General features: G+C 35.6%; 1 long non-coding RNA gene and 1 pseudogene across 2 annotated transcripts in view; both read left to right on the top strand.

The window, feature by feature from the left end:
• LOC111941243 (uncharacterized) overlaps positions 1 to 26,846 on the top strand; it is a 180,713-nt gene that overhangs the window by 138,489 nt on the left and 15,378 nt on the right. Inside the window, exon 1 of one of the 2 annotated variants that reach the window (XR_002869906.2) lies at positions 26,622 to 26,687. The exons of the other annotated variant lie outside the window; for it this stretch is intronic. This is a non-coding gene — a long non-coding RNA (uncharacterized LOC111941243). Of the gene's footprint in view, positions 1 to 26,621; positions 26,688 to 26,846 lie in introns of those variants that run through there. 2 annotated transcript variants of the gene reach the window in all.
• Positions 25,077 to 25,918, top strand: LOC147648227 (kinesin-like protein KIF20B; annotated as a pseudogene).

The following is a 26,846-nucleotide window of genomic DNA, read 5'->3' as shown; positions in this document are numbered from 1 at the left end:
TAGTTTTACTTTTTTTACACAGTTATGTAAAAGAGACAGATAATAAAAAACCATTTCACTTTCTAGCTGAAATTGGATAGGCTTGCAATGTATCTGTTTGCAAATCAAACAGAATGATTTGTATTTATTCTTCAAATCAATCAGGTTTGTAATAACTAGTAAGCGAGAAAAAAGGGTATGTTTCTCAAATATGTTTCTCATACAGACTTGTTATTGGATATTTTGAGACAAACTGAAGACCTCTCCAATTCCAGAGTCAACTTCCCCATTTCCAAATTGCTTGTAGGTAAAGCATCTACTTCAAATGAACAAAGAATTCAATGTCAAAAGCACTCCTTATAAGAATAACCAGAGTGTTTTGGGGACAGGTTGTTTCAGTTAACAGATAGGCTATAAAAGTAATAAAAAGTTAATTTAGATCCAGAACCAAACCAGCCCCTTCAATTTAAAAATAGTTCAGCTCATTAATGTTATCAAACATTTCTCTCTATCAGGGAGTACAGCTTTGAAAATATTTGATATTCTTTCTCAGACCACCTGGCTTACGTTGGGTACACATAACCATAAACTAAAGTATATGGGCAGGGAGATGGCAGTTCTTTGATCTCATGCAGCAATCTCTATGCAATTCAGTTGTCTAATGCCCTCTTTAATAGATTAAAAATATTCAATAACTACCTTGAATGTAGGATCAAGGACACTGCTTTCTCCAGTTCCCCTCAAAGGAAATAATCTGGCTTCACCCTCCTTTCACAGCAGAGCACGTGGTGTTTAAGGTTCTACTCAAGTACAGTTTAGTTTAGATCTATACAGGTGAGGCAGCTCCCTGCAGACAGATGTCAAGTGTCATGTGCTGACCTGAAGCTTTTGCTTGTCCCCTGTTTTTCTCATCTCTTTCCAATGTAGGTATTTTTGTGAGTGATGGGTGGGGAAGGAGAAGTGTTTAACCATTTGGGGGAAGGCACTCCAGGAGCTTGTTTACAGCAGTGGCTCTGATCAGTGCTATTGCACGGCCAGTCTGTCACTCACAACGAGGTTCTGCACAGGGCCAGCAAGCCTCGGCACAGCTGCATCACACAAAAGGCACCCTCTCTGCTGTCCTTCTAAAGAGAAATACGGGATGTTGTGTGAGTCTCAGGATGGACAGGATTCTAAGTCAGAATCTCATACAACAGGCCAACAGTTTGACCCAGAAATAAGAAGAGAAAGTCTGAAAAACGCCAGTTTGGAAGGACAACTGTAGGACCATTGTCAGTGTTAAATGTTTGTGTGACATTTAAGGTGCTGTTAAAAAACGATGGGTTGCATAGGGATTGTTGCAATCAGTTTGTGAAGAAGAAACATGACAAGAAAAAACCCATGTGTAAGTCGAATATTAAACATTTGCATAATGAGTCATTTCTTAGGCACTTTCTGAAAAGCGTGCAATGTGTAAAGAAGACTATAGTGCCATACAAAGAGATGGTTTGGAAAGAATTTAGTACTTAAATTAATTGTGCATATATTCACCTTTTTAATTGTAATTTTTAATTTCAGAGTTAGTTATTCACAATATTCAATATTGATCAATCGTAAAATGTAAGTTTTTCCTTAGCCAAAAGTGTCTGGAATTGAGAAAATAAATATATTTGTTGATTTCAGCTTCTCTTGTGCAAGTTCAGTTTCAATTTAAAAAATACCCCAGGAACTTATTAAAATTTAATTGAACTAAGAATAAAAAACTCAGGAGTATACCTTAAAAATGTACAATTGGATATATTACCATTAAATTAATTTTAGTGCCACAGACTGATAAAATGGCTAAATCTTCTATTTCCTTAATATTCAAGTTGTTTCAAACTGAGCATCTTTGCCACACTTTGGAACAGAAATATGTTAAAGTTTCATTCAAGCAAAAAAAATTCTCAAATTACACCATCTCTCAGAGATCAATGTGGTCAGATATAACAATTCTAATTATTTTTTCCTAGTTTTAAGTGATTTATAAACTAATATCTTTTTGACATTAATTAACGTCAGGTCATTCCTGTAATAATTTTTGCTATGCTTAGCTGAATATTTTCATTAATTTTAATGAAGAAACTCTCAATTTTGAAAGAGGTTAAAACAAATTATTGCAAAAATATTTTTCACACTTGAAAGATCAGGCAGTAAAATTGATAGTGCATTCTATAATGGAGCTAAACAGGAAGGTATTGCCAAAAACCGTAGTTATTCCATAAGATATGAGGACTGATTACAATTTTTTTAAATTAAGTTGACATGAAGGGATTTTAAGGAAAGGAAAGTAAAGGAAAAGGAAAATAAAAAGCTCTGCCAGTATAATTTTTTTTTTAGCTTCTTCCTCATTATTAAAAAAAAAAAAAAAAGTGTTGTTTTATTATCTTCTTTCCTTTTGTTTGGCTAAAGGAAATAAATCAGCATGACAGGAATTTTCCTTATGGAGAAAGTTGGCTACTGATCCTGTAGACATCTCCTAATACTATACAGCAATGTCTATTTATATGGCACTATGATTGTCCATCAATTATATCTCTATATTAAGTGGGTTTTTTTTAGCCATATTAACTGGGGTTCTTTTAGCCACAGATCATATTGGTGTGTCACTCTTTCCAGACCGCTGACACTTGTCCTTTCAGAAGTCTTTCACACCTGCCTGGCTCGGGGACAGCAGGGCAGAAGTTGCACCACTCTCTGTCTCAGTGCCTGGAGGGGATGTGGATGTGGCTGTGGATGTGGATGTGGCTGTGGCTGTGGATGTGGCTGTGGGTGTGGGTGTGGATGTGGATGTGGCTGTGGATGTAGATGTGGCTGTGGCTGTGGATGTGGCTGTGGATGTGGATGTGGCTGTGGATGTGGATGTGGATGTGGATGTGGATGTGGATGTGGCTGTGGATGTGGATGTGGCTGTGGATGTGGCTGTGGATGTGGATGTGGCTGTGGATGTGGATGTGGATGTGGATGTGGCTGTGGATGTGGATGTGGATGTGGCTGTGGATGTGGATGTGGATGTGGCTGTGGATGTGGATGTGGCTGTGGCTGTGGATGTGGCTGTGGATGTGGCTGTGGCTGTGGATGTAGATGTGGCTGTGGATGTGGATGTGGATGTGGCTGTGGATGTGGATGTGGCTGTGGCTGTGGATGTGGCTGTGGCTGTGGATGAGGATGTGGCTGTGGCTGTGGATGTGGCTGTGGCTGTGGCTGTGGCTGTGGATGTGGATGTGGCTGTGGATGTGGCTGTGGATGAGGATGTGGCTGTGGCTGTGGCTGTGGATGTGGATGTGGATGAGGATGTGGATGAGGATGTGGATGTGGATGTGGCTGTGGCTGTGGATGTGGCTGTGGCTGTGGATGTGGATGTGGATGTGGATGTGGATGTGGCTGTGGATGTGGCTGTGGATGTGGCTGTGGCTGTGGATGTGGATGTGGATGTGGATGTGGATGTGGATGTGGCTGTGGATGTGGCTGTGGCTGTGGATGTGGATGAGGATGTGGATGTGGATGTGGCTGTGGCTGTGGATGTGGCTGTGGCTGTGGATGTGGATGTGGATGTGGATGTGGCTGTGGATGTGGATGTGGCTGTGGATGTGGCTGTGGGTGTGGATGTGGATGTGGATGTGGATGTGGCTGTGGATGTGGATGTGGATGTGGCTGTGGATGTGGATGTGGCTGTGGCTGTGGATGTGGATGTGGATGTGGCTGTGGCTGTGGCTGTGGCTGTGGATGTGACTGTATGTGTACAGTCCCTTTGGTGGGAAGGGAAGGGCTGTGAGCAGCACTGCCAGCCTCTGATTCTGAGCCCTGGGAAGGCACACACACCAATGAAGCTGGCAGGGATGAGGTTAGCAGGAGAAAGGGCTGACAAAACCTAAACATTTGCTATTGGGCTGACATAAGGAAGGAATAACAATAAACCCCTGCATCTCCAAACAGCAAGCATGGAAAAAGATGTGTATTTTGGAGTTAGGACTGATGTGGGGGAAGACCATCGTGTCTGTTCATGGTACATGGTGTATGACAGGACACACTCTGAGCAAGAGCCCCTCTCCCTTGGGCAGGTGGCAATGTCCAGGTGCTGGACAGGCAGGTGGAGGGGTGGCATCTGTGTCCAGACTAGCCATGGGGGAGTCCTTGCTTAGCAGAATTGCAGGTTGGCAGGAAAGCCACCGTCATCCTAGAGGTCCATATGGGAACAGCTTGAGTCATTAGTCAGAGGGCACAGCATGTTGCTAATTACTGTGTTAAAAAGAGACATTGGTTCACTATTTAAAAATAGGAGGCAAACTTTTCTTCTGACAACTTCAGCAGTAACTTTGTCGGTAGATTAATTAATGAAACATATGAACCAAATGATCACAAAACCCAGCCACTTGAAAAGCTTCATCAAGTATTATTTTCAGTCCCTTGGCTATTATATTGTTCTATATTTTTTCATTGAAGTATTAAGTGGGCAGGAACACATACCAGTATGAGGATTTCATACCGAATCAAGTAAGTTAATGAGATTTAACTGCTAAGTACTGTGCCTTATGTAATAGAAATGAAGAAACATTTGCTGAACATTAGGGGACAAAATAGTTTTGTGATGTAAACTGGTAAGACCAATTTATTGAAATGCCAAGAAATGCCAGCTGATGAGCAGGCAGAGAAAGTTCTCATGCTTTTTCCTTCTAAAAAAGGAAAATAACTGCACCTTTGACATATATATATTTATATGTATATATATATATATATATAATGAGGCAAAGATCTCATTTAGAATAAAAATATCATAACTAATATTTTCACAGAAATTCTCAAGCTTTCAGTATAAATATTCATAATTTGTGAAATTAGTTTTAGTAATGTTAATTTCACATGGTTTTCATCATCCTTAAGTACCCTACACTTTACCCGCATAGCAGCAGTACTTAGCAAATCTTCCTGATGAAATTTTCTATTGTTAAAAATACATTTATTGTGAGATTTCAGATAAACTTGAAGTTTTCCGTACATCTGAGACTCTCAGATTTTATTGATCTATTTTTCCATAGAAACCTATTTTTCCAAGAATGCTACAAAATATTTCAGTTTCTCTTTAATGTGTATAAGAATGATCCCTTCCAGTAGCCTTCTGAGCAGTTTTAGTTTTGAAACCTAGTAATCAGTTACAGCAAGAGGGTTCATGGAGCTGAGCCTTTCATGTTTGCACATGCTTAGCAAACACATGATAAGATTCACTCATGACAGTGTGTTTTCAACCTAACATATGAACTATATTTTTAAAATACTTTTATAAAAGCAATATATTAACTATTCTTTCTTAGCAATATTGCTTGCTTCCTTAAGTCTTTGTTGGTTTGCTCAGATGGTACACCCCTGTAGCTTATTACACTGGCGCCTGTTAATTACTCTGGTCAATTTTAGCAGGGAATGATTGTTAGGGAAAAACAGTCTAGATGATACAAAAGAACCTTCAGAATAAGCTGAGCATGGACTGCTTTTCTGAGAGTTGTGCAACAAAACTATATTTTTTATATGAAGTATACACTTGTTATATTTCTAATTACCATAGAGAAAATCAGACAAAAATCTTTTCTTCTCTAAATCTTTACTTCTCAGCTGATTGTGATCTGTTTACAGTAAATCTGATTATGATGCAGAGAGAGAAAAGATATTTTCTGAGGAATTCCTACTAGAATGACAGAACATCCCTGCATTACAAACATAGAATGGTGTTCACAGGAATCACAAAATCAATTAAAAATTACTTTATATTAGTAGGACATCTGTTCAGAAAGGTTCTACAAGACTTTGAGTTTGTAAGGCTTACTTTTCAATGGAATATGTGGTCTTTAATTATTAATTCATTCTTCACTGAGCCTTTGAGGAATCATACTTACATAGATCCCATATGTCTGACATCTTGCTGCAAAGGAAGAGAGAGAAAGAAACTAATTAAAACTGCTATTAGTGTTAGTGGAGATGCTAGCAATATTTAGGCAGTGATCATACTGCAATACAAGTATCTCTGTAGCTCACAAAATTATAAAATGGGTTAGTTTGGAAAGGACCTTAAAATTTATTTAGTTCCAAACCCCTATCATGAGGATGGATGGCACCTGCTAGACCTTGTAGCTTGGGTCCCCACCCAGCCAAGGGACACCATCTGCCACCAGGCTCCCCCCAAATCCAGCCAGCCAATTCCTCTCCCGCAGAATAGCTCAGCCTTCAAATCCGGATTGGAGATGAGGGTGTCATGTGGGATCGTGCTAAAGGCCTTTCAGAAGTCTAAGTGGGTGACATCTGACAACTTGTTTATCCCCTGCATGCTGGAAGGCCACCACCTTGGTCAGACAAAATTTGCTCTTCCTGAAGCCACGTGTGAGATTTCCTTGTCTCGCACGAGCCTGAGCATTGCTAGCCTGAGGATCTGCCCTGTGCTCTTACCAGGCTCACTGGTCTGTGGTTCCCTTCCTTTCTACCTTCTAAAAAATTGCAGTCTTGTTTCCCTTCGGTTTGTTTGTTTGTGTTTTTTTTCTAATTTCTGCTTGTGGGGACATTAGAAAATCTGGAAATGGATAATGAAGACATACAAAATTAAAAATTTTGAAATAAAAACCATAAAGATTTTGTCTGATTAGTGGGCTGCTAGACCCTCTTATAAGCTCAGTGTAGCAGTCATTTTTAAATAAAAACTATCAAAATTCTTCATTCTTCATTCTTCAACCTGCACTAAATTTTAATATATTTGCATTTTCTTAAAATTATACAACTAACTCCCAAAGCTTCATTAAATGTCTGAGTTACCAGAAATAAAGAATTCTAACATTAATTTCTGTAATAATGATTTGTCTTAAATTTTCCTGGACAAAGTAACAGCTATAAAAGAATAATAAGTTCTTTAGTATCAAGTATTGTGTGACTTTAAATACATTTTTCCTGCCTACTCCTACTGGTCTCATGGCATCTGTTAAACATGCAGTCAAACTGTACAACACATGAGGGATCCAAAAAGTGCATTATAACATAAGTTTTAACATGTCAACAGTCTCAGAGTGTGGAAAGTTAGCATCAGTAGCATAAATTCTTACACACTTTTGATACTTAGGATGATAAGATAAAAATGATGGCGCAAGATTTATTATTTCTTTCATAAATCCATCACTTTGAAAATCAAAAATGCGAATTATCCTTCAGGTTATTTCCAAAAAAAAGTTTTTTTTTTTTAAGTGCTAACTGAATCCTTCTAACTTTGTCCTTTTCTCTCTCAGTGGGTGTGACTTTAGATGTAAAGCTGTTTTTCTAGATGAGTATTTTCATTATGAAAGTTAGTTCATTGTATAGATGACTAAATATTTTCCAGAGAACAGTGCTTAATCTCTTAATATGAAAATTAATATTCCAATATAATTATTTTTCTTAAGTGATTCCAAAATACTCTCTCTTCACTGTTTGTCCAGAAGGGGAAAAGAAATAGCTCAGCTTGAAGAGGAAGCAGTCAATCTCTCTGAATTTGAATAGTTTTTACTCTCTAAAATGTACCAATTTTTTTTTATCTCGTCAGATGCTTGCAAAGTTTAACTCTCTCTCTGAGTTTGGCTCTCTGAGTAATTTCCACTCTATGACTCCAAGTGTCACTTCTGAGAAATCTTGTATCTATTAAAATACTGTTTCTGCAGAGGCATCTAACTGTGCTAATACAAGGTTCCTCATGAAGACAAAAATGTGAAGAAAAAAACAAGGACAAGGGCTGTTTCAGTGTTTACAACTTTCCCTGTTAATATTTCTGAGAAAGTAGCAAATGTCTTTTGAAGGATCAAGTTCCTGTTGCTTTTTAAAACTAGGCTCTAGCTATGAAAATCCTAATAATTCAGGATATGACACTTAACAAATTGTCACTCTAAAGCATCCTCCTACAGTGCTTCAGTAAAAGTCTTGGGGTCATTCACTACTCCTGGAGAATATTTTTTACTTGTGTCATCACTCGTTATGGCACTTCACAATATGACTGTTGCTGCAGCTTCCTCCTGCTGCTTCAGATCTCAACCCGATTTTCATTCCTCTCTGACTCTTCTGCTTTCTCTTCAATTAGTTTTAACCTCGTTAGGCTTTAGCTTTCCTCTTTCCACTTGTAGACAAATAAAACCTATCACATACTTGAAACATATTTTGCTTGTGCAAAAGAGAAAAAGAGCATGTATAAAGATAGGGTGACTAAAGATAGCAGTATCTTGTGACCTCTTTACATAAAAGATAGAACTAAAATGGTCTTTTAGAGCCACCCCAAGATGCAAGCTAATTTTTTTTCATACATGTTGTGATGTTAGTTTGTCAAATTGTTCTTTACAATGAAGACTGGACAGTTTTTTGTAGCAATGATTTTAAATACCCCATTTTGTGTGGGGTCTTCTAAAGACCAAGGCAAAATGATTATCTCAAAAAACTGGCCGTTTTTCTAGTTACTCAAATATATAATTTTGAATAATTCTGAATGTTTTTATGATTTTCCAGATGAATTGCAAAAAAAACCATGCAAATTTTACTTCAGTATTAGCATCGCGTGAAAACATTACTTTGGTAACTGAAATCAGAATAAAGCCAAAGACAATGTCGTGAAGTGGGTATTCAGAACAATGCTGCATAATTAGCATTCTGCTTATTTGCAAAGATAACACATAATTAGGCTAATTTGCATGGGAAAAAAGCAAGTCATATGGTGATTTATCAAAACAATAAAATGAATATTTACTTAGCAAAGACTGTTCACTACTACATGTTTATCAGTTCTGGGAAATTCTGCTTATGCTGTGTAACATTGGGGATTTATTTTGTGATTTATTTATGGTAAAAGCAAACATGTCTACCTGCAGAAAGACCACTTCTTCAAACAGACCATGCAAAAAAACAGGACTTTCTTTTTATCAAAAAATCAATCAAAAAACAACCAACCAACCAAGCAATAGCCCCTCCTGTTACCCCTAAACAAAAATAAAAAAGAAAACCCAGGAAAAATCAGTTGAGAATGCATTGCATAAAAATGTTATTTCATAGTAGGATTCCTACAAAAAACATTGACCATTCAGTGAAATAGTAAAGGTGGATAGAAATGGGCCCCATGACTGAGTGCAAGAGGAAACAAAGTTGGTGACAGCCATAAAATGCAAAGAAAAGCAGACCCACATTGCTCAAGGACAGCCTGCTAGTGGTGTGTTTGCCTTTCTTCTGCTACATGGTAGACTATTTTGCCTCCAAAATCTGTTCTAGCTTGCCTTCTGGAGCTTGCTTTATAATAAAAACAGCAGACAAAAGATTGGTTTTGCTTTGGTGCAAAGTAGATTGCTTGACAGTTGAATTTTATTCCATTGCTGAGTCATTATCAAATTCTAACCCATTTAACGTATCCATTGTTGCATCTATCTATCTATCTATCTATCTATCTATCTATCTATCTATCTATCAATCATCTATCTATCTATATACCTATCTATCTGTCTGTCTGTCTGTCTGTCTGTCTATCTATTAAGCAATAAATTGCACTTCTCTTGGCAGATTCACATTACTAGTTCAGCTCTACTGGGTCTATACAGCAGAAGTTGAATGGATGAGCTCTTTGAGCTCTTTTCTACCTTTCTTGGCAAAAAAAGACTGTATTTTTTTACTATACTCTAGTGAAACTAGTGCAGGTCACAATGTCGTATTTAATAAACAGGCTGCATAGCTGCATTAAATCACCACTTGCAGAATAGCAGAAATAGTTTTCTGTATTTGTAAAAACTTGTAAATATGGTTACTCTTTTAATACCTCCCTTTTCCTCTCATTCACCAATGTCTATCATGTCTAATATGGTCAATAGACATCGGCACAGTTTAGCATTAAATTATTAATTTTGACTTTACATAGGAAGACACATTGCTGAAGTACATTCACTACAGCATAAAATTAAACATTTATATTTCTTTTGCAAGTTTAATGTGCAGTTTAAGTTAAGCTATCATTTAAATCTCTACTACTCTACAATATGACTTAAGAAGCCTGAATATTGAGCAGTATAAGCAAACTTTAGGCAAGGAATAAAAACATTTGGAGGCTAATTCTACTAAATAAAGGGAAGAAACTCATATTTTATTTTATCACCCATTATCTGGAGTCCAGTGTTTAGCAGAATTTTGAGGGGGCAACAGGCAATAGTACACCAAAGAATACAGAGGCCTTGTGTCCACTAGGATAGCAGTGTAGTCAGGACTCCTGTATATCTCATACACTCTAGATTTAGTGTTCTGCACTTTTTCTTCAAGAGAAACTCTCAGTAACTGAAAGTCCAAATGAAGGCAATTAAAGAGACCCTACCTGGAGTACTACATCCAGCTCTGGAGTCCCCAGTACAGGAGCCCTGTTGGAGTGAGCCCAGAAGGGGCCCCCAAGATGATCAGAGGGATGGAGCACCTCTCCTGTGCTGAAAGGAGAGAATTGGGATTGCTCAGTTTGGAGAAGAACAGGCTTTGGGATGACCTCATTGTAGCTTTCCACACCTGAATGATGCCAAAAAGAAAGAATGAGAGGGACTATTTGCAAAAGCATGTAGTGACAGCACAAGAGGGAATGGATTCAAACTGAAAGAGGGTGGGCTTAGATTACATATTAGGAAGAAATTCTTTACTGTAAGGATGGTGAAGACCAGAAAAACTGTGGATGCCACACCCCTGAAAATTTCTAATGGAGGGTTTAATGGGATTTGGGGCAACCTGGTCCAGTGAAAGATGTCCCTGCCCATGGCAAGGGAGTTGGAACTGGATGAGCTTTAAGATTTTTTCTAATGCAAACCATTCTTAATTCTATGATTCTATGAAATGTATTAACATTTCTCTTTGCCAAATTCTATATAGAAACCAACTAACTATGAGGAAAACATCCCTGAATGGATCTGTTATTTTACTTTCTGCCATGGAAAAAATAAAATTACTTTTTACATGCTCTGTAGGACAGATGTGAGTGTAGGAAACTGAAGTTTTACTGCATTACACAATTGTTAACTGTGTTTCCCCAAAATCTATTGAAAAAATCTGCAGCATGAAAATTGATTACTATAAGCTGAATGAGATAAAAATAAAGAAGCTTGAATTTGCAGTAAAAAAGTGGAAGTAATTCTATTGTCTACAAAAATATATACATTTCTTTTGTGGTAAATAGCCTTGCTATTTAGTCTGATTTGAGTGAGTGAGTGAGTGAGTGAGTGAGTGAGAAGTCAGGTAAAACTGGAGACAGAAGCTGTTGAAATATCTTAGTTTGAATTATCAATGTAGTAAATCTTAATAAAATATTTCTAAAGTATTTTAAAAACAAATAATAGGTAGGTATTAGGTAGCGACTTTGAAAATTCTATTTTGACACTCTCTTTTTGTTGTTGATTTTGAAACCCTTACTTTTAAAAAGGTACTTTGCTATACTCTGCAGTTTAAAAAAAAACAACTGGCAGTTCAAAATTTGTTTATTTTCTTTCCACATGCAAGAAAAAACATTTGCTTTTGTTCCCTTTTCTTTTCCCAAATCATAAGCAAATAAAAGATGTCTTTTTTTCACTACAACATTGAACCAGAAAGATAATCCTGCATATCCAACTTGCTTTTGAGAAATAAAGACAAGTAAAATATTTTTTTATTTCTAATAAATTCTCTAAAAGCAAAATAAGTCACATGGAAATGTCTGTGCCCTATTTTTGTCTTGTGATTCTGTTTAAATCTTACTTTGTGAAAATCATGTTCTTCTTAAAAGTCTAGAAGACATTTTCAAATTAGAAGAAAAGATGGGGGATTTCATTATCACTAATGAAGTCATGTTTATCAAAATCTTATTTCTGGTTCCACAGCTCAGAATAATCGATATACAATGAACCAGTGCAGCTCCTTCATAAAATGCCAGACTATAAGGCTCAGACTGAGAGGTTTTAAATTCTCCTTTACACACTGTTTCTGAAAAAATCTGCATGCCAGTTTACTCTGTGCAGGTGACATATTAGTTTATGTGGTTCTAAAGGCATCTACAGATCACACAGGATGATCAGAAGCTTCCTTTCAGCAAACAATTACCACTTCACTGCTCACTGTTCAGTCACTGTCTGTATAGTCACTGTCACAAATTGTTCCCATAAACTTCCCATAACTAAATTGTTATTTAGTTTACACCTCATCACATGTAACTTTTAAATATCCTTTGGAGCAGTGAAGGTTTTTTCCATTTTTCAGCCGAGGAGTTGAGTTACAGAGTGAGGGGCTCAGCCTGTACTAGGGGGTAGATCAGTCTAGGTGTAATTTCTGTCACTAAGACAGACAGGTATTTTTCAGAGATGCCAAAAATCTCTCTGCACTTGACCCTTGAGAGGGTAAATCAGACAACTTCAGAGTTTCCTGGTTTGTTAGGAAAATATTAGGATACCTTAGTATAGATGAAAATCTGACCTCAAAAGCAATGGGAAAGGAGAAACACAGTTTTTTTCTGGAGCTCCTGGGCCATACCACTTTAGCCATTGCTCATCACTTAATCTAAATTAGAGCTGCAAAATAAGGAAGATTTTAACAAAATAGTCTCAGGGATGTCAGTAAGAACAAACAAAAGGAAGAAGTTTATGATTTCCTACTTGAGGCAGTAGAGAGTTTACTGACTTTATTTCAATCTTGAGAATTTGTATGTTTTATTTCTAAGATTGCAAAATGTTGTTCATGCAATTCAACAGCAGTACCACAAAGTAGGCATTGGTCTCAGAGTTTCATTGATGAACTCACATCTTTACCTGTTTTTTGCAAATGAAAAAGTTGGTGCACAAGTTTTGACATGAATGGGGCATTGAACTCAGCTGGTCTTCAGGTGCTTACCAAGGTGCTCTTTCATTTCCTCTCCTCTGCAGTACAAAGTCAGAAAATGTAATGAAAAGACTTGTGGACTGAGATATGGATCAGAAGATTGCTTATGAACTGCTGCCACAGGCAAAACAGACTTGAGTAGAATTAATTTAATTTATTGCTAACTAGTAATAGAGGAGGATAGCAAGCAATAAAAACAAAACTTTTTTGTGAGCTTGTACTGTGTACAAGATTCATCTTAATGCCGAATATCCTTGTATGAACAACTACAACAAGAGAAATCTAGAAGATTAACTCAACATAAATAGTGGCCTATTTTCCTGATTTTCAGTTAGCTGACATTTATGTAGTTCATGAATGCAAATTTTCACTGGATGTTCTACTTAACAGACATCTGTCAGTATGTAGATTTTAGTGTCATAATTTATTGCTTAGTTAATATTTCCTGCTACATGAATATAAATTTCTCAGAGCTTGAAAACCACCTTTAAATAAACACGTCAACCACTTGTTTCAAGAGTAGTGTAGATTTATCTTCAGGAGAAAGGTTTATTTCCCAGGGCAAGGCAGGCTTGACAGAATTTGAAGTATATGTGCAGAACCCGGACAGATTGCTGTAATATTTCACAGCAATCAAACTTTTTGCAGTTGTGACAGAAATTATTCATTTGCCAGCAAGACACTGAGTGAAGAACTGCAAAAGGATATTTGGTTTAACGACAAGGTTTAGTTGTGCTAAATCATAAAACAAGGCAGATAGTAAACCAGAAATTTCAAGTGTAAAGTCCTTGTTAGTAACACTGTAAGAAAGCTTGTAAATGGCCAAATCAGTAAAATGAAAACTACTCAGCAATTGCAATGATATAAAACTTAAGACATCTGTAAGTAATAATACAGCATTAGTGATTGTTAGATTGTTAGATGTTAGATGTTTAATCATTGACACAATGTACCTGACAGAACTGTACAGAATATTTATTAGTTTATTACCATTAATGAGTTGTCAAATTAGCTATTTTGTTAGTGTCTGCTTCCCTAATGCTGTACAAAGGTATCGTAAAATGCATTAATTCCATCCTCACACAAGTGCTTTTTGTAGCTAAATACATCTTAATTCATGGTCTTCATGAGCTTTGTAGAGCTTCACTAAAAAACAGCACCAAATAATATAGCAAAAATAAACTGTAACAAAATGAGGGAGTTTTTACAATGCTTTTAGCCTCAAGTCTGCTCTGCCCAAAATAAATCACACTAACTTTTATTTATAACTGATTTTAAGTAGATTTAGGCTTAAGCTAAATAACAGTCATATGGGATAAGCCTTAGCCACTCATCACATGACAGCAGGGATGGGAACACTAATTAGTGGTGCACAAGCACCCCAAAAATTTAAAGGCAGAATTAGCTCCACATAAATAATAATAAAAAACCAAAACCAAATCAAACCAACTAAACAAAAAACCCCCAAGATCCAAAAACCAAAAATAAACAAAAGAAAAACCCCAAACCCTCCAAAACGCAAGAACAACTACAACAACAAAAACAATCCAGTATTACCCTGAAATACAGCTAGGAAAATGCCACTGGATATTCTCACTTTGCTTCTAAATGATAAAGAAACTTTGAACAGTTCTGTTTGGCCGTATTAGTTTACCCTTCTGTTTTTCTTGTCATGCTAGCAGAACTATAACTTAGTGTTATAACTAAATATATTTAGTGTTATAACTAAATATTATGTTGTAACTGAGGCTGATAATTAAACAAATCACCAAGATATCTGCTTGTTCTGTGGGATGTATTAGGTAGGAAGAAGTATTATCTCTTTCAACATACCACTGCTCTAACTGGAAAAACTGGAAATTCATAACCTTTATTAGAAACAGTTTAAAATCTGTAAAAAAAGGGATTTTTTTGGAGGGTAGGGTTTTCTTTTTATTATTTGTTTTTGTATTTTGAGGTGACAGTGGTATTTGATATTAGAAAGGGTAATTTTTCAAGTCAAAGGTAGCTGAGATTCATTTGGTCACAAAAGGTCCTCTGGAGGTAGTTGCAAAAATTTTGAAAGCTATAGCCTCATCAGTATGCCACTGCACTGTAGCTCAGGATTCATGCTAATTTAAAAATCAGCATTATCTCATAGTGTACTAATGAAGGTGACAAGGGGGTGGGAAGAATAAGCCTGCTTAATGTCTAGCTTCCACTGGACTGCACAGCAATAAATATTTGTACAGTGTACAGGCTAGCATCATTTAACAAATGAATAATTTTGAACAATGCCTGAAATGAAAGACCCTAAACCCCAATTTTAGCTTTATATAAGCAGCATCCCTGAATTCTCTATATACTTAGGAGACACCAGATGGAGGTTGATGTAGGGGTAGTATTACTGATCTTGCAACATAAACTTTGTTTACCTCTCCTGATTTACACCCATGTTCTTATATCCATAAACCAAATATTTGATTAAAGTGGATTCATAGTCTTGGAAAATCAGAATTAGTTTTATACTCCCTATGCTTCTTTAGGATACATAACTTCTACATGTTCAAAGTGTGTGCAGTGGCCTCATTGTAATAGTGAACTCTGTAGACTGAAACAACAGTGAAATGGCAGTATCACAAAAATGGAGAAGAAATAAAAGTAAGGTTTTAACTTGGTTTTTCTGCCTCTAATAATACACCAACTACAAGTAACTGCTGAATATTTTTACACAAGAAATCTTACAACCACTTCACAGGAGAGTATTTAGTCATTTGGTTCTCACTCACTTTAATAGAAATGCCCTAACTCAATATGTGTGCATGGCTGTAAGTGTAAACCACTTTATAATGTAGGATTTTAATAATAAAACATAGAATATGTCCTCCCATCTGGATAACCCAAACCCCCTTATCAGTTCTGGGGAATTATTTATAAGGAATGAGGAGCACTTTAAATCATCCTTAGACCTCCCAGAAACCATCTGAGGAAATGAAGGTATATTACTTTCTCAGAAGAAAGAAAAAATTTGTCCGTCTTTCCTTCTCTTTTTCTGTTAAATGAAAGAAAAATCTGCTTTAGGTTTTGGGCAGGAGAAAATATAAGAACACCCCCAAATTCATTAAAAATCACTTAAAACACAAAGTTAATACTCATCCTCCTAATACTAGAAATCATTTATTTTAAATACTTAGTTTTCATTTTGTACTCATAATTCAATGAAAAAAACAGCCAGAAAAAGCTACTTTTAGATGAGTAACTTTAAATTTTAATTATATCTACCATGTACTTCAATAAAAATAAACCAGTAGAAGTAACATGAAAATTAAACAATCAAAGTCTACTCATTCAGATAATTCATCTTCCTTACAAACATTGCAAACCGAACAATCCTTTTGATTAAGACTGTATCAAATTACAGAAACTTAACATTCAAACTTCGTACAGCCCATTATAGAAAGCTGGTGTTAATTGTCTGGCCTATTCCCTAATTAAAGATTGCACTCCCTTCTTCTAACACAAGAATTGCAGCAGCAACAATGATGGTGTTTAAAGACTGGCCCTGCAAAGACCAGAAAAATCTGTATAATAAAAAAATAATAAAAATAAAATAAAAAAAATAAAATAAAATAAAATAAAATAAAATAATAAGAATAACAATAACAATAATAACAACAACAACAATAACAACAACAACAACCACAATATTTCCATGACTGTGTATTCTTTATTATTTTCAGTCAGTTTTAATTACTTTTCTAGCCACATCTGCTCACCTTGAAACCCAAACTGTTCTTGTCTTTCAGTTAAGATACCATTACAATTTTGGGGGGAAGAAAACACATCTCTGAAACATCTTGTTCTACCACTTTTTGCAGCATGAAATGTTGAACATTTACTAATTCTATTAAGACAGTATTTTCTTTCAGTATCCATATTTTTCCACATATTTTAGTTTGAATTGCTAACTAATTATTTGTTTAGAGAGATAATGAGTAAACTACAGAAAAAATGTCAGTTTTCTATAACTTAAGGGTAGAAAACACATCTGAATATTTGAAACTAACTAATTTCAGAATTGCCAAGTCTCAGTGTGGTTATTTCATTGTATTTCTTTAATACAATTGCGGCCTGTCAGTGCACGTGGGAGAGTTTGCTATTTTCTGTTTTGTAGTGTATGTGCAAGAAAAGTTATGAGAAGAATAAAGCATCTATCCAAATACCATCCAAATGGACAGGAAAGATAAATGAATATATGGTATTCTTAAAATAATCTAGTTATAGAATGAGGGATTACATCTCAAATTGATACTACAATATTGGTGTAATTTGTTTTACAAATACTTGTGTAGGTTAAAAAGTCCTTACTGAGCTTATTTGGAAAATATAGTATCTAATGGATTGTATCTTGGAATTAAAGAAGAGCCTAGGACTCTGAGACTCCTGAGACTCCCTCATCTGCTCTGAGTCTAGCTTTGTATTTTTGGTACTTAGATAAATTAGAAATACAGTGACTCTGTCTGGAGGTCTTTGTTGAAATAAATTAGGCTGATTGTCTCTGCTGTTCTGTACTCTGTACTATTCTGTTGGTTCTTTGCAAAGACAGAAAAATCTTTGCGTCTGGGACCCAGATTCTGTGTATTAAAATTATTATCCTTTGATTAAGAGATTTGAGCAGAAAGAAAGTGTTATTTTCTACTGTTATGAAATATTGTATCTACTTCATTGCTTGAGATCACTTCACATGAAGATAACTGGCAAATTATTACTATTTATATTGCAAGATCTGTGATAGTATTTTTGACAATAATATGAAATAAGAAAAATCTTACTGAAATGCTATGAATGGTAAGAATCATTTATATTTGTATACACTAGAAAATATATGTTCTTTATACAAGAGGGATAAAAAAATGCAACAGGTTGTCAAAAATGATGGATAACAGTAAAGGATACTGAAAAGAAAATATAATAAACTTTATTCCTAAATTCATGCAGAAGGCAGGTCATCAAATCATGTACTTTGAGATGTGCTAATGATCTGGTGATAAACAACATCTTGGGGCTCCAGGAATTTATGAATTTATTAAGATGTGACTGAAAATATAATCTGTACAGAGGTTTAGCACAGAAAAGGAGAACTAAGACAACTAAGAAATGTGCAGTGAAGCTGGCTAATTATGCTGTTATGATGTTTTAGCTTCCTCATCTATTTCTTTTTTTATATTTATAGTCTTTATAATTACTGTTGCTGTTGATGCTGTTACCTATGTGAGATATTTTGTTTTTTTAAGAGTTCTATTTAAAGAAAGTGACTGTGTTTTTCTTCACATTTATAGTTACACCAGCGTACTCAAATGTTCCCATGATGTAAACAAATGATCAGTAGGGTATAAAAAATGAACAGTACCATTTGGTACACATCATAGCAATAGATGATAACTGCTAAAGGGAGATGGTTAATGTTGTCTTTGTGTAAACTGTTCAGAAAAAAAGTATTTTCTGGACTTGGAGAAGGAACAAATAGACCTTTGAATTTATTAAAACAATTAGCAACACTTTTTAAATATAAGGATCAGTCTTTTTAAGAGTATTAAGAATTGATATAAAACTTTATATGACAGTACTAGCAACTTCCAAAATGATTAACACAACTGACAGTTCTAATTTTGAAGCATTAAATGTCAAAACATTAAGACCTAAAATTCTTGATAGAAACAATCTTATATACCTTCTGACAATTGTATTTCACATTATTGCTTTAGCCAATATATTGGTGCTCTGTCATAATGACAGTCAGAATTCTATTAAAAGTTTGAGAAAGGTTTATTGTTGATGAAGCTGAAGGATTGTTCTGATATAACTTCCGTTTACTCTGCCTCAAATGCTATTTCAATAAATAGCTCTTTATAAATAATCATTTTTTAGATCAGTCCAAATATAAATCTGGTTTATAAGATTAACATCTGAAGAATCATTGACTCTGATTTAATCATGAGAGCTCCAGAACATTTGAACAGGAGAATTGTTTAAGCCATAATCACATAAATTTTTTTGTGGAAGCCCCTTTTATTTCAAGGTTAAGCCAGTTCAAACAAGCATTTTAAAAATGTTTAGGATTTACTCTGCATGGAGAGGAAGGAATAAAACTAGATATTAAATGGGTAGCTGGTTACTTATGTGTCTGTCTCCAGCTGTTTCATGTCCTTGTGCTGTTCTAGAAAAGGATGCAAAGGAGCAGACAGGCACAAAGCCTATTGACCCTTTTACTGTAGTAAATTGAAATTGTCTAAGGCTGTATTTGTGATGTTGAATGCAACTTTGAAAACAAAAGATGAAATTAATTTCAAGATTGTCACCAGGATTTGGATTGGATGGTGCTGTCTTGTAAGAGAAGATGTGTTTGACTGACTGAAGAACAAACACCTTTGGGTTAAGGAAGTGAAAACCAGATTATGTAGGCACTCCTCAGTGGTTGTAACGGATGACAGTAATAGAAATGACTCAATTTTTCCTTATCCATATGTTAGACTTTGTTAAAAATTAGTTATGGGGACCCATACTCGTTGTGTTAATTTTCGTAAACTCATGTAGGCACAGTATTGTAACTGTATACAGTTATAAAGGTGCATGAAAAAAAGATAATTTAAAATTTTGTAAAACTTCCCACTGCTTTCAGTCGAGTTAACTCCCATGGTTTAGAGCCATTTTCAGACACTGGTGCATGGGAATAATTCCTTTGGTAAGAGATCTTAATTTTTCTCAATGTTCTTTTCTACTTAAAATTGATAGCACACTACCTCAGAGTTTGTGGATTTATCAATCAATTTACCTTTCCTTTTACAATCCAGACAAAATTATTGGATCAAACAGGCTGATTATCCCTGCTTTCAAAACAAACAAGCAAGCAAACAGATGAACAAACAAACAAACTCAAACAAATATTAAAAAAAATCCTACCAGCTCGCTCCCACACCAAACCCACCAGAAACCAGACAAACAAATAAACCCACAGGATGCAATTCATAATTTAGGAGACATTTTACCCAATTACATTATTTTTGTTAAGTATCATACCATAAAATAGAATTAGTTAAAACAGAAAGCTGATCCCATTTTCCAGGATGCAACAGGTAGCAAAGAGCCTTGCAAAACAGAAGAATGAAATTAAAACAACTACTTAAAACTAGAGCACACACATCCTTCTCTTTCAGACTGAAATAGTTATTTATCATGTTGAGTAGTAGTAGTAGTGAAATATATAGTGAAAATATAGCAGCATTTACAAAACAGTATGTCTCACTGATCATTAATTTGGCAAAGATATCAATGATATTTATTTTGGTCATATCCAGTCACAGAAGAATTTTGTCTGGGCTTTCCCCTAAAAAACCAAATTTTGTCAGTTTGTGGATAGGGGGTAGGACTAAAAAATTGTAAGAAAGTTACAGGAGATCTTAAAATTACAAGGAAGGCTTTCAAAGTCAAATTTTCATAATATGCACAGGAAAAAGAATGTGAAAAGAAAATAAAAAAATGGTAACTTGCTTTGAAAAACCAGGCCAAATCATAGTCCCCATTTTTTTTAATTTCTATGTAGGAGTTCAGCTTTAACTTTCATCAGCTTTCACTCAGAATTGTGTATGAATCCTAATGATCTCTGCAGGCATGTATTAGTCATTGTCTCTTGATAAATCCCATGAAGTTTCTCTAATGCACAGCAAGCTGTTGTTCACATGAATTTACCTATTGATCAGTGTTGTCCTTTTGCATCCCCATGCCCTTGTGAGTGTGGTGGCCAATCATTCACACTGCTGATAAGGAAAAGTACAGTGACTAAATATTCTTTCACCAGTACCATAACCTATATTGCAAATCTTCTCTGTCAATACAAATATAGCTAAGAGGAACTTTGGATAAAAGTTAGCAGACAACACTGAAATCAGAAATGGTTTCACACTGCCAGTGGATTATATGTATATACGTATTTTCTTTTTAACCAGAACATTTGTGAAAATGTAAAATTTAATAAGCTGGATAATGTCAACCTTCAAGCCCCCATTTTTTTTTGATACAAAGTTTTTATATTGGAAAACTCAATATGTGTGTTTCAAAAAATGCAATGGAGAGATTATGCCCAGAGAGCATATTTAGTTAGACTAAAACAGCTGACCAATAATTAGGTCACACACATATTTTTATGCATGAACATCGAATTATAGCCATTCCTTTGAATAATGTAAAATTTTAAGTCTTGACTTTTCAAAACTAAGTTTATCACACAGAATAGCACAGTAGGGATAAACTCAAAGCTGAAAAGTACACTTTCAAAACTAGTATATGGGTTGCTCAAAGCTTCAGATAAACTCTCTGAAACAAATTAACATGTTTAAAATAAATAAACACAAAAAGCTTGTTCTGAGAAGTAGAAAAAACTACACTACTTATTAGAACTTATGCTGAAATGAGTGCAAATCTTATCCAGTGGATCAGTAGTCATAAAACCAGATAAAATAATTCTCCCATGTTTTACAGGAAGTCAGGTTTCCAAATTTCCCACTTTTTAGGATTTAAGTACTATGGCTAAAACCACAGGACAACCAGGTCTTCCCAGACCATTAGTGAGCATTCTGCAGATTATCATTTGCAAGACAGGAACACCTCAAAAAATGCCCTTGGACAATGAGTTGCTCTAAATGCAGGGGGGACAATGAACCAACTGTGTAACTGTACATTTCTAATGGAAAACTGATGAATTTTTAACAAAATGGGTGAATTTCTCCACCATGGTTTGGTTTTCAATGCAAATTTCTGAACGGCAAAATGACAGCTTTTGAAAAAAAATAGGTTATCTGCATTGCTGGATACTTCTTCATATCAAAAAAGGAACTTGTACATTTAGAGAATGAAACATGCAATATGTCACTATATATTACTTACTCAGAATAGACTTAGGTGTGTAGGTCTTTTTTAGATCCCCTAGGATAGCAAATGTAACTTTGCTTTCAACTAAAGTACTCATAACTCTTGTGATATGAATATTTATTGAAAGAGTGTTTTTGAATGTTATTTATGTCATGTAAAAAGAAAGTGTATTTTTCTGATACGATCTATGGAGAAAAAGATAGCAGATATCTAGCACTTCCATGTGTCTAGGGACTGTGCAAAGCCATTTAACAAAACTATGTAGAAGTATGTCACAAAGTAGAAGTATTTCACAAATTGGAAACCTGCAGGATGGAATGATGGAATAGACAGCAAGATGTATGATAAAACAAACAAATCCACCACCAGAAAACCTCCAGCCACAGATTCCCTCTTCTATGCACACATTTTGGAGAGTTTTGACCTCTTCTAATTTTCATTAAATGTTTACATATATTTTATTTTAAAAAACATCTCAGATATTTGCAATTCCTCTTCCAACTTTTCAGCATAGCAGCACTGTTACAGCTTTCAAAATTGATTAATTTTAAAAAAAATATGTAATACAGAACTTCTCCAATGCTCTCATACCTAGAGAATCATAATTTAACTATGTGCATAAATTTACTCAGTGAGCAATATCTTGCTTTAAAAAATAGTTTGGAAATACCTTTGATACTTGTTTTTTTATAATGTTAGTAGTGTGCCTAGTCTGACTCCTGCTATATGTGCAAGTGTACATATTTGTAGCAAATTGTGTTTTAGATCCAGTTCTAGAGTCTGAAGTGGCACAGATGGTGTCTGTGGTCACTCATTTCTTGGGCAAGGTTACTCTATTTGCATAGATTGATTAGGGTCAACCAGAAGCAGTCATTCAGTTTATCTTATGAATTGCTGTTGAAAGGAAGCCTTTAGAAATTTGTCTTATGCATGTTTTGCAACAGCATTGCAAAGGAATCTGATAGATGTTTAAATTAATAATGATATTTGGATATCCTGTTAACTATAACTAAAATAGTTTCAAATTTTATAATTTTTAGCAGACTGAATATAAATTAATACAGAACCTTTTTTCAAGGCAATCCAAATGTCAAAGAGGAAGTTCATACATATTTAATACGAATATTTTAAGAAGCATATTAGCTGTACTGTGCAGCTAATATATTATCTGCAGCTTCATAAACTATGGTACTTAAATGTCTTTAAGTTTAGCTGCTTTCCTTAAAGCTCAGCTAACCTCAAAGACAAATCCAAGGGAAGATATTTCAAAAGCCTCTAGTGGAAGTACACCTTCAGAGATTATTTTCCTGTGAGTTCCTTGTGGATCCTGTTGTTTCTTTTTAAAAGGACAGATCTGGCCATACAGCTGTTTTGAAGCAGTATTTGTGTTCCTATGAAATATTGCAACATTTACTTGTTGTTACTCAACATTTAGTCTGAAGTCTCTCAAAGAGTAGATGACATAAGGCGCTACGGTACTGCATAAGGCTGTGCTCCTCCAGCTGAGAGAGGGCTGTAACCAGGGAAAGGTGGGATACCTTTCCTGATCATTTTGAGCATCTGTTACTCTCAGGACATTTAACCCTAGAACATGTCTGTATGGATTTTAATATGTCTAACAAGGGGAAAAAAAAAAAACAACTGCAATTACAAGGATATTTCACTCAAAAAGTTCAAAAAGAGAATTATTTTATAATGAAGTATTTTGAATTTCAATAAAGGTTTCACATTAAATTCTTTCACTTGAACATTATATGTTCTTTCATTATGTTAATAAAAGAAGAGAACACTAAGAATTTTTAGAGAATCTTGTGAGTATTGAAAGTAGAATTTTCTACAGGATAGGGTAGCTAGGGATGAATTTGAATAAGCAACTTGAGATCTCACTACCCGCAGGCCATAGATTGCAATTTAATCACTGGAATTTTTTTGTCTAGTCTGTAAATACCACCTCAACATCAATTGTGTTGTAATTACCTTCTGTATTTTGCTTTTCTTAGTCTTGCATTTCAAAATCTGATATAGCCTTTGAAGGTTACGTTTTACTTTTGGTAAAAATTTAGCCTTCTAGCTGCAAACCTGTACAAAATCAGAAAATGCTTGTTTTACTGATTAGTAAAACATTATTAGTGTATTAATAGACGAAAACTGAAAAACGGCTATTCAGTAGCATAAAAAATATCAAATGTTTATGGTGAAGAAAATCTGATGTAGCTGGTGATCCTGTGTGAAAGATGAATGATTCTATGTCTTGTACGTTCTGTGGTTTATTGAATCATACCTCTACACTAAAAAAGGACATTTTTCTCTGGACATCATGAAATACATGGCTTTGTAAACAGCTAGAGAGGTGAGCCTGTCTTAAAAAACTCATCTTTAAAAAGATATGCTAATTCAAAATGCAGAATAGGTATCTGAACTATAGTTTCCCACAAAATTCTATCACACCTCACGAAGGAAATCTTTTTCTCAAAGGAATCAAAATGGTTAACTTTGAGATATACTTTAGGAGGCACCACTAATTTTGAAATGCAAAAAAAAAAAGTCCTTCAGATGACTACTTGTCATCATCAGCTAGAATTAGACTCATGCAGAAGAAACATTGCTTTTCATTCTTTTAGAGGCCTCAGTTTTCTACCTATTTCATAAAATACTTGAAAATTAGGTATTTCAAATTATTTCTATATAAAGTAATGGGTTTATATGTAAAATGAACAAGGAACAGCTCAAAAGTTATGAAGGTTTAAATTTCAAGGTTTAATTAGAAAGTTTACCTTTAGGTTAACTAAGCCAGTTTATTCAGCTGTAATGTAGAACTGATGTAGGATGACTGATAGAGAAAGTGCTGAAAGCAGCTTCACCTCTGATAAATTTCAGCTGTGTTAATTACCTAAGAGTGGGAACAGCCTTGCCCTCACACCTGTGTCCAGTAAGGATGGGAGTCATAAAAGAGTGGATTAGCTGGTAGAGAGTCAGCTGGAGACTGCTGGCTGTGCTGGGAGAAGTAAGGGTCAGGTAGCTACCTGCAAGGGACAGGAAGGAGTTAGCTGGTTCTCTAGAATGAAGAGAGAAGAAAGAACCAGTAGAGCTGCCATGGGAAGGTTACAAAGACAAGATATGAGAGCTTTTATATAGTGAGGGGCTGATGTTTGGAATCTTCTGTGGTGTAAGTTGTTTCTCTACCATTGTGTGGTGACCCCGACGTGATCCTGAGGTGATTTGGGCGGGCAACTGCGGACCTAAGAGCAGTAAAAATGGTGTAGCCCAGCCAAACTGAGCCAAGCAGGACCAGGAGCCTGAGAGCAGAGCAGGCAGGACCAAGAGCCTGAACATCTGGATGACCTTTAAACAAATGCACCATCCCTAGCTGAGAACTGAGGGATGGAGACTCAAATATCAGGAGAAGAAAAGATTATTCAGCTAAATAATGAAGTAACAGGTGTTAAACAAAATATAATTGAGAAAGCTGCCAGCTATGAGGGAGAAATAAGGGGTTTTGAATACCAGTTGGAGGCTTTTAGGACTAAAGGTGGCGGGATGGAAGAGTTGGAAGAACTAAAACAAAAACAATCTACTGTTCTAAATCTAGAAAGCAATACAGAAGCTCTACAAGAGAAATGTACCAGTGTAGACAACAAAACCCAAAACTACAAGAGTTTAGTGCTTGAGAAGCAAATTTGAAGGATGAAGCTGTGCAGTTGATGAACAGTTTGGAGACCATGAAACACATTGTTCAGGAAAATGAAGAAAACTATGTATGAGGAAATGCAGCCTATAGAACTGTTACATAAAGATCTTTCTGAAAGCTCTGTCCTTGTACAAAGTTTGAACAAAAAAAATTGCAGAGGAAAAAAGAATACACAGATTTGAAAGAGAAATTTTCTAATGCCAATGAAAAAATTCAGCAAGTACAAAAGGATTGGTGTACAATGCAAACTCAGGAGAAATCCCTGGGGGAATACATTATTGAACTCGTGAAAGTTAAAAAGCAGTTTAGTGAAGAATTAGAGCTCAAACAGTACACAATCCTGCAACTTAAAAAAAAAAAAGTTGAATAAAGAAAAGCTGGAAGAAATCTCCAAACAGTATGAGAAAACACATAAAGATCTGTGTGAAAAAAAAAAGACATGCAGATGACATTAGAAAAACAAGAACAGACTCAGACTGAACAAAATCAAGTGCTTGAAGGCAAATTAGAAGAGTCCAACAGATTAGTTTTGGAAATGGAAGCAGAAATATAGAGAGCTCAATAACCAGTGCAATAGTGACTGGCAGCAAAAGATGAGCAAAAATGAGGAGAAAACCATGAAAATGAGGAATTAATAAAGCTGCAAAAGGAACTGAAGGAAAATGAGGTGAAGTACCAAACTGATAGAAAAAAAGTAGCTTGAGGAAAAAATGGGACTCATAAATCAACTAAAAGAAGCTGAGAACCATTGCAACAGGGAAATGAGAAAGTTTGTGGAGAATAGAGAACACCATGCAAAGCAGCAAAGCTGATGAAAGAACATGAAAAGTAATTAAAGCCACAGATACAGGAAAAGCTGGAGACTGAGTAATTCTGTTACTCAGTACAGTGTGTTTATTTACTAGTAAAACATATGTATTGTATTTATACATTTACATAACTATTAGTCCTAAGTGAAATATGTGAATATATCATAATGTCAGTTTACCTAAACAGGTCCTTCTAGAGATGCTGCAACTTAACAATTAAAAAAGAAAGGGGGAGCTGTGGGAGGATAGAGATAGTGCTGAAGGCAGTCTGACCCCTGATAATTGCAGCAGTGTTAATTACCACAGGGTGGGAACAGCCTTGCCCTCACAGGTGTGTCCAATAAGGATGGGATTATAAAAGAGTGGGTTAGCTGGTGGAGAGGCAGCTGGAGCCTGCTGGCCATGCAGTGAGGGGGAAGGGCCAGGAGGCCATGCAAGGGACTGAAAGGGTGAGAGATGTTGTTCAGGGGACAGATCAGGACAGGAGGCCATGCAAGGGACTGAAAGGGTGAGAGATGTTGTTCAGGGGACAGATCAGGACAGGAGGCCATGCAAGGGACTGAAAGGGTGAGAGATGTTGTTCAGGGGACAGATCAGGACAGGAGGCC

Source organism: Cyanistes caeruleus, chromosome Z (genome assembly GCF_971803275.1).
Source record: "Cyanistes caeruleus chromosome Z, bCyaCae1.hap1.1, whole genome shotgun sequence".
Lineage (NCBI taxonomy): Eukaryota > Metazoa > Chordata > Aves > Passeriformes > Paridae > Cyanistes > Cyanistes caeruleus.
This window is presented reverse-complemented; position numbering and strand designations above follow the sequence as displayed.